The sequence below is a fragment of the Numida meleagris genome, chromosome Z (assembly GCF_002078875.1).
Source record: "Numida meleagris isolate 19003 breed g44 Domestic line chromosome Z, NumMel1.0, whole genome shotgun sequence".
NCBI classification, from domain to species: Eukaryota; Metazoa; Chordata; class Aves; order Galliformes; family Numididae; genus Numida; species Numida meleagris.
The window spans coordinates 59,824,867-59,836,305 of record NC_034438.1 but is presented as its reverse complement, the minus strand read 5'-3'; the positions used below and the strand labels follow the sequence as shown (position 1 = coordinate 59,836,305).

At 36.4% G+C, this 11,439-nt stretch overlaps 1 long non-coding RNA gene across 1 annotated transcript in view; it reads right to left on the bottom strand.

The window, feature by feature from the left end:
• LOC110390034 overlaps positions 1,781-11,439 on the bottom strand; it is a 25,958-nt gene continuing 16,299 nt past the window's right edge. The window contains exons 2-4 of the long non-coding RNA XR_002433500.1: positions 4,907-5,103; positions 4,171-4,297; positions 1,781-1,945 (exon numbers count right to left, since the gene is read on the bottom strand). This is a non-coding gene — a long non-coding RNA (uncharacterized LOC110390034). The remainder of the gene's footprint in view (positions 1,946-4,170; positions 4,298-4,906; positions 5,104-11,439) is intronic.

The following is an 11,439-nucleotide window of genomic DNA, read 5'->3' as shown; positions in this document are numbered from 1 at the left end:
TACTCTCTTCAAGGTATAGATGGCTAGGAACAGAATGGCTTCAACTACGTTGATTTTTAGAAATACAAATAACTGAAGACTGTGTAATACAGTATCTGAATGTACTGATTGAAAAGACTTTGTATATAGGTGAAGAAAGACAGTTGGCTTGACTAAGTTGCATCACTGCAGGGTGTACTATTGTATTTCCTGCAGGAAAACTGACTCTTCAGCATGTCTTTCACTATTCTTCAAGGCAAAGACCTTGAAGCAGAGTTCATATGCAGACTCATAGTGCTGCTCTGAACTGACACTGTGCATGGGAATCTACCCACTGAACCATAGGGAACGGTCCTATACTGCTGCCATTGCCTCACCCTACAAAAACTGCATGACTATTGAAAACAGAGAACCTGTGGGCAAAGGTATTTGCCTTTCTTGAAATCTGACCTGCAGAACAGACAGATTTAAAGGCTAAATGCAATAGTAAATACAGTAATAGAAACCTCTTCACATTTATAAGTACTAATAAATTTTCTGCATCCAGACAGACTACAAAATCTGTGGTTCAAAATCTGTGGTTACTATTTTTAAAGAACTAGTGAAAAGAAAACATATAAATTAAAAAGTATTAGAAGAGATTTTTCTTCTTTAAACATTTGACATAAATATATGACAATATTTATTCCATATCTCGTGCTTTTAAATAGAATACAGTAATGTTCATTTGGTTAATGTGTAGGGACAAGCTAATATTTTTATGCCTCAGCTTAATTTTATATCATAATTTGAACTTTATTATGGACTATATTTACTTATTTTTAAGTATTATTTCTGTGCATGAGTATTATCTTGTCCTGCTGAAGGGATTGACTCACATAATGATGAGATGATGGATATCCATGTTCTAGACATTCTCTAGACCAGACAGAGTCGATCTGCTGACTTATGAAGTCTGCGGGTAGCACCTTCCTGTACAAATATGAAAAGGTTTTGTTTCCAACCATCACGAAGACATGCCCTGGGGTAAATAAAGCAGGTACAAGGATTACACAGGCATTTCCTAACTACCTAGTGATAGGATAAATTTTTGCGGGAGCTGTGGTGCAATGTGAGCTCATTGTACCAAAGACAGAAAGGTGCAATGCTTTTATCATCCTCTCTGAGTGATGTAGTTGGGCTGTAGCTACAAAAAACTGCACCAAGAAGTCCTAGATTAGAAGATAAGTTGATATGGTGTCACTTTGGTACAAAGAGCTTTAGAATTCATAGACGTCCCTGTCCATAAAACAGTTGATTTTGGCAGGTGTCGTAAGATGAAATCAGTTTAGGCTTGTCATATACTTTTTCTAGTGCAATGTAAAGTCAGTTTAGAATGAACATTAATTACAATAGCAACATTTTTAAAAGAGCAGTATTTGTGACACATATATTTCAATATCAAGTGTATGTAGCGAAGAGGTACAGGTAGGTAAGATGTAAAATGGTACAGACTTAAACCACCAGCAGAAAACTGCATTTGAGAATTGGAAGAGAAAGAAGAAGATAAGGATTTGGCATATAGCTTAAAAAAAATTATATATATATATGTATATATATGAGTGAAGGAGTCCCATTCTGGAGGCAGTTAGAAAGGAAATATAATAGTGTTTTCCTGTAACTATATTATGTCTGAGATAATTAGCACATTTAAAAACTGGTTATGGCTTAAGCATCACAAACTATGCTGAAGAAGCACAGGAGAAGACAAAAAAGTCAAAAAACAACCCCCAAATCACTAACAGACATAAATTCAATAGGTTAGATCCTACAGATCCTAAAGGAGATACTAACAGCAAGTGGGAATGCACCTACTTTTTTTTTTCATGGAGATAAAAACCATTCCTTGGTCTGAGTTCCAACCTGTTCTTCAGGCTGCACACTGTATCTTTGTCATGGGTCTCAGGCAAGGAGCTCTGCTTTGTTGCTGAAGGACAAAGTAGGAGATGAAAACAGGGAGATGGGTCTAGGGTGACAATCACAGCTTGGGGCTGGTGGGAAGAGAAATTCAGCAGTCCACAAAGTTCTTTTCATCCTGTGACAAATCAGATTCCTTAGTGGCCTTCTGGGAAGAAGAGCTGTTGCTTCTTTCTCTTCTCACTTCCCTTTGCTGGCTCATTTTTTTTTCCTTTGGGGACCACAGTGGCTACTCTCCTAGTGCCATCCAGCCAGTCAGCACAGGAGGACCTGAACCTGTGACTAAATTTACTTATTACTGTAGTTCAGTTCAGCAGGATCCACCTCATCCTTAAACATAAACACCTTTTAAAATTCAGCCTTAGCAATGCATTTTATAGATAAGTGACTAAATATTAGAGCCCATTTCTGAGCTTTTTGTTCTTTCCTGTAGCTCCTAATTATTAAGGTGTTTATCTGTAGAAATACAAACAGTTTCTGACTCAATCATACGTTGTCTTTTTATTCATGTTGACTGAAATCTTAATTCCACGTTTACGATGTTTGAAATTTTAGCTAATGGCATACAGTAACTACAGACTATGACTCGAGGAATAATTTGAAAAATAACAGAAGAAAAATTGCATGTTATCTAGGGTAGATAATGTGCATTTCACCCACCTATAAAGCACCTAGGAATCTGCAGAGCTATGCTAATAAATAAATGATAATAAGAAAACTGATAATAATAATGGCAATAATGAGATAAGAGTTTAAGTACAGATATCTATATTTTGAATTGAGAGGGGAAGCAAAAGACATTCTTCTGCAGTTTGCAATTGTGATATTTCACATGTAAAGTCCTTTTTTTGCAGTAATCCTCGGCTTTGACAGTAGTGGTATTGTAGCCCGCTTTTCAATAGGTGACTCACGGTGTTACATTTTCTTAATGAAAGACAAATACAAATGTTCTGAGTTTGTCTTTTCAAAATGGTACATGGGAGGCATACACAAGTCTTATTCACAAACATGAATTTATACAGTACCACCCATGAATCACTTTGAAAAGAAACTAACTTCTAAAGCCTTAAGTACCTTATTTTGCCTTCTTTATTTTCTTTGACATTTTCCTACTGCTTGCTTTAAAGTTAATGTATGAAGAAAGAGTGCTAAGATTTCCTCGTGTATAAGATTCATCTGTATCAGATCAGCTACAATTGAGCATTCAAGTCCCACACTGCTTTTGTAATGTGTATTTGATGAGTCCATGTTAAAGCCTCATAGGCACACTCAGAGAGGCAATGGAGAATTTAACAAATTCGTTCATGTGTACCATCATCAGCTATCACAATGCCGCATGCTAAGCCAGACTACTGAGTAATGTGAACTTTGGCAAGCAGGAATAGGAAACACCTTGTATATTATTAGTTCCAGTCTGAGAGTTGTTTGGATACTGGAAAATTTGTGTGCTTGAGTGTGAGGATGACAACTTGTATAGTTTGCGTTCCGGAACTTCTGTAATAATATTAACTTTCCATTTATACCCGAATCCCATCTTTGTCACAAACAGTATTTTGTTCTTTAAAATATCTGCACAATGATCCTTTCCTTTCTGATAGGGATCATAAATTAATTTAAACTGGTAGCTTGGAACTGTTTTTGGTAGCAGGCCTTCTTACCCCTCAGATATCAAAGCCTTTAAAAACCTATACATAAAGGACACACTACATAACTTGGTGCTGACATTAGTGAAGATCTATAATATTTCCTGCTTTAGCTAAGGATTTTAGTGTAACATCCCTCTTCACTTCATATGTCAGAAAGTAAAAAATCACCACCCCAAATCTACACGTTATGGGATTCAGATCCCAGGATCTGAGAAGATCAAAGGACTTTGTTTGCCTTAATGGGTCAGAGGGATTTTTCACTAACAGCAGCTCTGCTCTCTGTATAAATGCACTGTGCATTTGGAGATGGCCTACAGTATTTGTAATGCCATGTGTGATTTGTTATAGCCAATGAGTTGTAATTAAACATTCTATTTCTCACTAAATTGTCTCTCCCAGTCAAACTCACTGTTGTTGAAATCACAAAGTCTTTATTGAGCAGATCTATGCTAGTTTGCATTAAAAAAACTAGTTTTTCCACTGACTACTAAAAATGATCCATAGTCAATTATAGTTTTGTCAAAAACTTTTCAGGGACATCTCATTGTTTTCACTGGGAAAAAAAAATAATGGAAAAAAAAGGGCTTACTTATGACTTGGGAATATCCAAAATACAGATTTACTAATTTTCCCAAGGATGCACTGAGAGTAGTAGTAGATAGATACACCAGAACTGTTAATCCAGCACTTTCCACAGGTAGTAAATTCACAAAAATCTACAGAAAAGGAGAAAAGACAACAGCAAGAATCAAACAAAACAAGCAAACAAACAAATAATACAAAAACCCAGCAGTATTGAAGTGTTTGGATAACAAAAGCCTGTTAAAATTTTTATCTGGGCTGTGCAGAGCTTTTCCCTCCAGTGCCCATAACAAGCAAGAAAAAAGGCAGTTACCCCAGCCTGTGAAATGTGATATTTATTAACATGACAGGTGTCATACTGGGTAAAGCAGCAATAAAACATATGTCTGATCCCTTCAATAAATTATTTTTTCTTTATGTTGTCAATAGAAATATATTAATTTACATTGTTACTAATTATTTCCAAATATAGGTTAATATTATATCAATAAATTAAGAAAAAGTAGGACGAAAATGATGAGAAAAAAAAAATAGGAAGCTATTTTTGAAACCCGTAAAACAAAACTGAACATCATAACTGAAAACACTGTTGACATGCACAAAGGAAGCACTTCTTAACAGGAAACTGTAAAACTCAGTGAGTCAGAAACTTTGTCATGGGATTTAGGTTTTGCATATATATCATTATTTTGTATGTAAAACAGTCTTGTAAAGCACCATGAAATACCCACAGTTTCACCTACCTAGTAATACGCTTATTCAAATCTTGAATTATTGCACTGGACATCTTTCAGTACCTTAAATCTTACTAAACATCACTACACCAAATAGTCACAGAAGATCCAAAGTGAAATGGCTTTTCTCTGCTGTAGTTTTTCCAGTCTGGTCTTGTTTCCATATTATGAAATCATCCAAGATTTGGTGCTGAACCGCTATTAGCCTTTGGAAGAACACAAGGATTAAAAATGTGAAGACTGAATAGCTCATAAAACTTTTTTTAAAGAACACTAGAAATATATTTCAAGCATAAAATAAAATTGTTGCTTGCCCTTTGTACAGGCTTCAATCTGACACAGAGCAGGGGCCTTATTAACTGAAATGGAAAATATCTGGCAATTGCTACATTTTCCATCTGATATTATCACCCTCACTGGCTGCACACTATAAAAAATGTGAACTGCCCTAAGGAGCATAGCTTAAGAAAAGGAAACCATCAAATTTTGCCTCCTCCAGAGTTCCCATCAATTTAAAGAAAATTTCTTATGACTATTTCTGAGACCATAATCAGGCTACACAGTATCCATGTACTACATTAAATAAAAGCAATTACTGAATAAATAAATAAATAAATAAATATATGAGGCAAAATTTTACAGAAAAGCCACATCTCACCAAAACGACAATCATAAAAAAAAAAACGGAATGGAGATGAGAATTACCTACATAAATCATAGGAAGTAGTATTTACATGTACTGTATCTGTGTTAACATTCAGAGATCTACAACGGCCACAGGTAAAAGCAAAATGGAGCAGAGGAGGGGTAAAGACGTGCTGAATCTGAAACACTCTGAGTAGAACAGAAATCAAAGAAATCAAGGTTTGGGGATACTGGCAGATGGACTGCACAAGATTTCTTTCCTTCAGACACGGTGAGAGGAATATATGTCAATGAGAAAACACTGGATGTAGAAACAGACAAGAAGTTAGAAAAAGAGATTCAGGATATAACTTTTTGCTCTCTAGGCATTTTTACCATTCAGTTAGGAAATTGATAAGACTACTATGGTCAACTTCAGAGGATTTTTTCTATGGTAAAAGAAGCCATGGTTGAAAATATAACCTTTCCAGAAATTTGGAGGTGGTATCTACAAACACAATCTCCTCTTCCCCTGAAAGCAGACACTAGGCAGTTAAACATTTAACTCCATTCTTTTTCTGATAGTATATCACATTTCGTATCAATTTCCAGGAAATATTTTCAAATTTACTTCACTGTTATTCTTCAAGGTCTTTATTCAAGGTTTAATTCTTAGAGAGTATCTGTTAGAAAACAGTCTAGCATGTTAAAGGTCTGTTAACTCTTGCACAAGGTCTAATCCAGATGAGTGCTTGTCCATAATGAAGATCTGCCCACATGGCCAAAAAACAAATAAAAGTACTAAGACAAGAAGGCAAATGCTTCGCCTGAACAGATATTAGCATCTTGCCAGCAGCTGTAACAGTATAAAGTTAATGTAATTACTGGATCAACAATCACAACATTAAATAATTTGCCTAATGAGCCTGTACAACAGTTACTTTAGTTACAGCTCCTGTTAATATTTGTTCAACGAATAATTGCTTTTTGAGCAACGTTCAGGAGCTTTCCTAAAATTGTATCAATATAACCACAATCTAAAGTCAGGCAGACAGAGATGGGGAAAAAGCAGATGTTTGTTATGCTGTTACAATACCATAGTACAAAAGTCCAAATTAATCTATTTAAGAAATTATTGGCTGGATAAATAAGGTTGAACCTCTTTACCACAGTTTCCTTACACATCCTCTGGCTGCCCTTTTAAACTTAATTATCCTTGTTAATTACTTTTTAATCCATAGATTTTGTCAAACTCATTGAACTTACTACTTTTTGAATTGCTCATGTGAGTATTGCCACTCAGGCATGCAGTGGCAGGAGCCACTTGGAGCCCTTGCTTCTCCATTTGGCCCTGACTCAATGTGCGTTAATCAGGAAGGGGTGTGAAGCTAGAAAACTGTTTTGTCTTTGCAAATCACACAGAAAAGCCTGCCAACAATTGTAGTCCCCTTCAGGAGTATATAGAAACTCCCAAGGTGGTCCTGGACAAAAAGCTACTCTCAAATGGTACTACTATATCTGCTTTTCTTAGTGTCTCTTTAGCCTTCATCCTCCTACAAAGCAAGCTGGGTAGAAAACAGGCCAGGGTCTGTCATCAAACTTGTGAATGGGAGTTGGACTAGATGACCTTTAAAGGTCTCTTCCAACTCAAACAATTCCATGATTCTGTAATATGCCCCATGGATGAGCAACGGATGAGCATCATCATCGTATTCTCTATTGTCAGTTTTCCTGCTTATCTACTTCAGATGTTCTTTTAAATGCAGGTGATGTAAAAGCCCTCCCCTAGGAGACAGGCCAGTGCCCTCCCACTGCTCAACATAGGCATGCAGAGAGAGTGGCTGTCTGCAGATAAACACAGGGGAGCCAGTCTTCATCTCTGCCTTTTACCTCCCTGTCTAGGCACATCAGAGATACGGAACCTGCAACATTCACATTCACTCTCTTCACAGAGGAATGAACTCTGCAAGCCTGGCTCATGTTAAATTGCACCTTACTCAACCAGCAGCACAGCAGCTGCAATGTGAGTGTGCTGAAAAGAGAAGACAAATTTCATGAAAACTGCTGCACAAAAAGACAAGATTGCCAAAAGTGGAGAGAAGGCTTGCAGTGCTCCCATATGAACAAGGAATGACATTTTGTTCACCAGGAAAGTCTGAATTTTCTCTCATGGCCTGATTCTTCATGGCAGATACTTGAAGTCCTGCCTTCCTCTGAATCCTTATCAAATCATACTAAAGCAGTGGAAGAACAGAATTTCTTCCAACTGCAGTAGGTTAAATGTAGTGAGAATACTGCATATCATGGAGCAGACACACTGGGCCTCAAAAGAAATAAAGCTGTAGTTATTAACCAAAGGGCATTCCTGTTTTGAGGCTTAGGGCCATATAAGTGCTGGCAGGACCAACCAGATTTTCTCTAACTGAAAAAAAGGTGATTTATCCACTGACAGGAAAATAAACCTGAAAAGAAACCTATATGCTTTCTTTCTTTCTTTTTTTTTTTTTTTCAGTGTCCTCTCTAAGGGACTAGGCCTTGTATTGTGCTGAGAAAATCCCAAACAATTCCTTATGCTTATTCCCACCAGACACCTGTATATTTTAAAAATATTATAAGAAGCATGTCAGTAAGTGTGTTGGGAAACAAACTCATTTTTCTTATTTTGTTTGAGGTCAGGGCCTGACCTAAAAAATCAGTGCCTAACTCGTATTTAATTTCAACGGGAATTAAAGTAACAGGTGATTTGGTCTCCAAAATATCTCTCTGCAACTAGAAGACTCCAGAGCTGCACACCAGAATAATGCTGCACAAAGAGCCATAAAATCCTGTGTAAAAACTGCTAGAATTTAAAAGAAGAACAAGGAGCAATAACAATGCTGTGATCCATATAGCTAAGCTTAACTAAGTGGATAAGAATCTGAAAGATTCAGTGAGAAAAATGTAGGGGCAGAAGGGCAAAGAGACAGAGATTAGGGCTTGTCTTCTCTCACCACTGAGAATATGAATTAATGTCCTCACCAAGTCCTCTCAAAATGAGGAAAAAAAAAGAAAAAAGAGAATCACACAAACAAACAAAAAGTACTGAACATTTTAGCATGAAAAGATTGATTTCAAACCAATTCTGCTTTCTCCTGCAAGCACTTTTATGAAGGGTTATTAATGAATACAGATACTGCTTCACAGAAAAGGAACAGGATCTGGCCCCTGGACTGCATGTCAGAGACAGAAGAGTTGCCATATTGATCCTATTCCCATTAAAATCAGTCAGAGATTTGCCATTGATTTCAGTGGGAGCAAGGTCTTCGAGAGCAGCAAGAGACCATCCCTTGGAAGCAGGAAAAAAGGCACAAATATTGTTTGAATGCCAAGGCCAAACTAAGCTAGAAGAACTTTCTATCCAAAGGCTGTGAAAGATTTCATTTACAACAGTTTTGAACTGCAGGCAGAGGTTCTCGTCAGCTGGGGCCAACATGCTCACCATCATTGTGTTCATTCAGACTTAGCCCCAAGCAGATCTTTCTTGCTTGAGACTCCTCTACTGTAGCAGTTCATCCCCAAGGAGATCCACTGGAATGTCTCAGTGACTGCCATCAGTGCATGCTGCTAGTCTCATTTATTTCAGTTGGCCTATTTTATCCCTTTCTTACTAGTTCCTGCTAAATCTTCCACCTATTCCTTTTTTTTTCTTTTTCTTTTTCTTGGGGGTTGGTAAGGCAGACTGTATAGTAGCTACGTTTTGCCCTATTTTCACTACATTTTGGTCCACTCTTTTATACATTAGGCTGGGGAAATGTATTGTTTATTTTGTTCTGATTCAAGTGAATACACATATACTACAGTATGCCTCTTACAGTAGACTCAATACATGAATATTCTTAATGATTATAGTATGGATCAGTAAAAAATAAATGAAGTGCTGATGTAAAGTTTTACATAAATTCAGAAAAATCTTTCAAGTTCAGAAATCTTTTGTTCACCATTTTTTTTTCACATATCCATTTCTCAAACTGACTCAAAAGCAGTATGAATAACGTGGCAGAAAAAGATCTCATGGCATTGATAACATTGAGAAAAAAATAAAAATGAAACTATTCAAATGAAATTTCAAAAGTAAATAACTGAGGTTGTTCAGTGGAGCCATGGATTTCTTGGATTTGAACACAAAATCTGTATAGAGTCTATACTCCAGAGTTTGTATGTATATTATAAAGTTTCAGAGAACTGAGAGCCAATAAACTGCAGTCAAACATCAAGATTTGTATCATGCTGATAAATTAACAAGATGAAAATTTGCAGTGAGACTCATTCACCATATTAGTATTTTAGACTGTAGTGCAGTATTTTTACTGATAGCAGTTCGTGTCTTCTAGGATAAAGCTGCAGAAATATCATGCCATTATGGGACAAGTACGGCACCTATTTTACAGCTAAGATTGAATGTTTCCCAGTGGAAATGTCTGTAGAAATCTCCACAATCTACATTTTCTTAATGGATTGAACTGGTGTAATATAATTTTGTGCAACCTTTTTTTTCTTTCTTTCTTTTTTTTTAAGCACACCTTAGAAACCATTTTATTCTTTTAAGGTTGTACATTATGTGAAGGTCAACAAAAAAGCTGCTGTCAAACTTTTTGAAATCCTAACTCTTTGTCACTTATACATATATTCCATATATTAAACAATTTTAAAAGATATAAAGATTTCATTTGACAATCACGCCCAGTTTGGTCCAATTTTCCACCCTGTATAATCATTTTTCATCTATAGCATTGATTTCTGATGTCCATCTGCAATAGAAGAGAGAAGGCTGAAAGAGCCAGCAACTTTTTGTCAGAGTAACAAAGTTAAGTTATACCATTATGGGTGATAAACAGAAAGGAGCTGTAGGCAAACCACATGCGCATCCTGCTTTGTGGAGGATCTGCCTGTCAATGACTGACAAGTTGTACTAAGGGAATGAGGAAAATGAGGAACAGAAAAGTTTGTTCACACTCTCTTAAATTTTGTAGATGACAAAACATTTAAAGTTGTGTGATGTCAAGAATTCCCTGGAGTTTCTAGATATTCTTTGTCCCCTTGTGGAAACAGTCATGCCTGAGACAGAAAATTTATTTCCTTCATTGAGTACAGAAAATGTACTTGTGAGGACTCCAAACACACTGTACCAGGACTTCACCTCTACTCCTTCCTGGAACTCCACATCCCTTGCCATGAAAAAATAAAAAACACAACCCAAATGCATGAAGAATGGTTGAGCCAAGTCCTGTGATGCAGAGACCTGCAAGACACAGAACTGATCTTTGTCTCTTCTACTGTTGCCTCGTTTAGGTCATTTTATCACTCTCTGCCTTGCTCTCTTGGCTGAGGACAAAGACTTCCTTCCTTCTCCTTGCCTCACTGACAGTTGTCTCTCCAAACTCCCAAAACCTTTTTAGGAACAAAGGCTAAGTCTTCCATTTGCTTAGCATTACAGGACCCAGACTTCAAATGTTTCTTCCTGTTATAATGCTATTGATGGCATTCCTTTCCAGGCAGATTTTATTTATTTATTCATAATTGTACTATTTTTGCATAGATACTGCTGTTTTTGCATGATAATACTGACTTCTCACAATCTGGTTCACTATTCATCTTCTGTCTCCTAATCTAAAGTTTAGGAAAAACAAATCACACCTTTGTGTCTTTAGCTTACAAACGAGACAGTCCAACCTTCCGAAATAATAATAAGTATTGCTAAAAAGCCTGAGCATACAAAATGCTTCCCCAGTGAGACATGATGAGTTGCAATACAATAAAAACCTTGTATACAGTAAAAAGAAGAGAAAGAAAAGAAAAGAAAAGAAAAGAAAAGAAAAGAAAAGAAAAGAAAAGAAAAGAAAAGAAAAGAAAAGAAAAGAAAAGAAAAGAAAAGAAAAGAA